The sequence below is a fragment of the Grampus griseus genome, assembly GCF_964374135.1.
Source record: "Grampus griseus genome assembly, chromosome: 1".
NCBI lineage: Eukaryota > Metazoa > Chordata > Mammalia > Artiodactyla > Delphinidae > Grampus > Grampus griseus.
In genome coordinates, this window is record NC_139017.1 from 10,459,937 (window position 1) to 10,463,193 (window position 3,257).

Sequence of the window (3,257 nt, forward strand, 5' to 3'; positions counted from 1 at the left end):
TACCTCTTAATCCGTTACCCCTATCTAGCCCCTCCTCCCACTAGTTTGTTCTCTATATCTGTGAGTCTGCTTCTTTTTGGTTATATTAACTAGTTTTTTGTAGATTCCGCATAGAAGTAACGGCATACAGTATTTGTCTTTCTCTGTCTGACTTATTTTATTGATACTTAGCATAATGCCCTCCAAGTCCACCCAGTTGTTGCAAATGGCAAAATTTCATTGTTTTTTATAGCTGAAAGTAGTCCATTGTATGGAATATATCTCTATCCATTCATCTGTTGATGGATGCTTAGATTGATTCTGTATCTTGGCAGTTGTAAATAATGCTGCTTTGAACACTGAGGTACATGTATCTTTCCAAATTTGTGTTTTTGTTTTTTTCAGATATATACTCAAGAGTGGAATTGCTGGGTCATATGGTAGTTCTATTATTAGGTTATTATTATTTTTAATTTTATACAATATAACTTGAGCAAGCATCTAAGATTTTGGATTTGCCATAAATAGGCTCAAAGTGCCATTAAATAACTTTATATAATAACAAAAAAAAGAAAGACTTTCATATAGTTATTCATCTCTGATGAATTACCAGACAACAGTATGGAGTGGAGCCCCCAGCCAACTCATAATGTCATGTCAACTGAGCAATAAATAAATTTAAATTGTTTTAAGCTTGTGAGAATTTAGGGTTGCTTGGTTTTGTTTTGTTTGTTTTTCTAGGGGAGGCAGGAGTTGCTTTTTATTGACTTGGTCATGGGTTCTGCAGTAGGGCGCCTTTGGGTTTAAGAGCATTCTGCTGCTTCCTTTCTTCTTCCTGCAACTTCTGCTGCCTGAGCTGCCATGCTTGTAATCCAGCATCCATTTCCTGTGACAGCAGTACAACTCGTCTTGCAACTTTTTACCTTTGGCCTTTTCTTCGAAGCTGGCCTTTCATTGGAGGAGGCCATCCCCGTAAGACCAGTCTGGGAGCTCCGCAAGGAGCCTGTAGCCAGAGCGGTTGGCAGCAAGGCCCTGCTGGACTCACCACCGACTGCTCACCCGACCTGTGATGCCACAGTGCAGCCTCCAGCCACTAGAGAACAGTAAACGCAAAGCAGCCATGCTGAGGCACAGGAAGGGTTGCTTGGTTTTACAGCAAAATCAAGCTTTACCAGACTGATACAACAGGATTCCAAAGGAAAAATAGCACTTAACCTTACATTTAACATTTGTGATATACCAGTAAACAATTTTGTTTTCATTTTTATAATTGTTGATTCCTTAGCTGTTTTATTGGAACCCACTTAACGATTGTCAATTTATTTATACAGTTGAATAACCCTGCCATAAACAATACATAATTTTAAACATGAGAGCATGTCATGATTAAGGATGGGGATTAAAACATATTCAGGAATTTACAGCAATTCACACAGGACTAATGGAATATTGAGGACATGGCCACCTGAATGATATAAACTATACTTCCTTTTATACATTATTCTTTTTCTTTTTCAAAGATTTTTTTTTTTGGCCACGTGGCTTGTGGGATGTTAGTTCCCTGACCAGGGATGGAACCCAGATCCCCTGCAGTGGAAGTGCAGAGTCCTAACCACTGGACCACCAGGGAGTTCCCTTTACTGTTTACATTATTCTTTTACACACTTTTAAATTTTAAGTTCCATGAGGCCTATATCCCCTTTTTAAAGGAATTGACTAGGTAGTATTAACTATTGTAATTTCAGGGACAACAATTATTAGAATTTTTTAGTGAAATTATGATAAGAACTGTAATTTCCAATAAATACATAGTAATTGTCTTTTTTCTTAACAAAAATCATGTAAAAAAACATTCACCAAGGGCTTCCCTGGTTGCGCAGTGGTTGAGAGTCCGCCTGCCGATGCAGGGGACACGGGTTCGTGCCCCGGTCTGGGAAGATCCCACATGCCGCGGAGCGGCTGGGCCCGTGAGCCATGGCCGCTGAGCCTGCGCGTCCGGAGCCTGTGCTCCGCAACGGGAGAGGCCACAACAGTGAGAGGCCCGCGTACCACAAAAAAAAAAAAAAAAAAAAAAAATTCACCAAATTTATACAGACTTTTATACAGTCACACAGATTTGCCACGGGGAATAAAAAACAGTTTAAAATTATTTGATTTAAAAGCTTCTTTGAGTTATTTCCATTGTGCCTAAATTTTCAGATGGAAATGCACAAATTAAATGACAGGATGTTTGGTTTGCTTAATATTAACTCTGAATGAATGTTTCCGAATGGTTCTGAGTAAATTATATTTTCCACGTAATGGCCTGATAATAAGTGAAGTGCTTTTTACCCCAGTCTTGCTAAATATATATGCTATTTTCCTTGTCTTAACACTATCACTGAATTATTGTTGTTCTTTTCTCTTTCTTCCTCTTTTTCTTTTATCTCCTTTCTTTCCTTCTTTCTCTCTTTTCTTTTTCATTCTTATTTTTTGTTGTCATTTCACTTGGCATATTTTCTTGCATAGCCTGTGGAATTAAAATTATCTCAGTGAACACAATGTGCTGACTTAGATATAGACCATGCCTTTAAAAATGTTCTATTTGCAATAGGCTAGAAATAGAATAGAGGTTTCATGCAGATCAGAAACTGTGGTGAAAATCAATAGCTATCTGACTTTAGCAGGTAACTTCCTCTTTCAAAGAACTAATGAATGTTATCTGATGTACTGGAGCAGTCTGCTGCTCAATGAGGCTGAAGAACAGATGTGCAATATGTGTGTCTAGGGTAAAATTCAATGATGCAGCTGTGTATTTGGCTAAGGTTCATCTGAACATTCTTAGTCACTTTTGAATAGTCTTGAGTAGGATCCCTAACTGCTTTGGGGCAGTAGTAAAGGAACTTAAAAAAAAAAAAAGATTTATGACACTGCTTACTTGGCTGTATCTTTAATTTTATAAATTTTATGCCATCAAATTCTTAGTGTTTTCCTGAAATTACCTTATGTCTAGAATATACATCTATAAATCTGTATCTATCTATATGTATCCAAGTATGTATGTATCTACCTAGCTCTGCAGTTGTAGTCTACATTATGATGAAAGTTTGATTCAAATAATACAGCAATGGAATGTGGGTCCTATAGTACTTAGAAACAGTCTCTTGGTAATGGCCTGTAGGTGTTAGGCAATCAAACACTATAATCATGATTAGTTGCTGACCAACTAGCAAAGGGAGCCCCAGATGCATTTAAATACAAATTTCAGCTCAGCACAATACACAAATTGAAAGCTCTCT

The 3,257-nt window shown here is 37.5% G+C and overlaps 1 pseudogene across 1 annotated transcript; it reads right to left on the bottom strand.

Annotated features, from left to right (window-relative positions):
* Window positions 1-751: 751 nt before the first annotated feature.
* LOC309837418 (large ribosomal subunit protein mL52-like) lies at window positions 752-1,101 on the bottom strand (annotated as a pseudogene). Its single transcript has one exon. The product of its transcript is annotated as a large ribosomal subunit protein mL52-like (transcript).
* Between the last annotated feature and the right edge of the window lie 2,156 nt (window positions 1,102-3,257).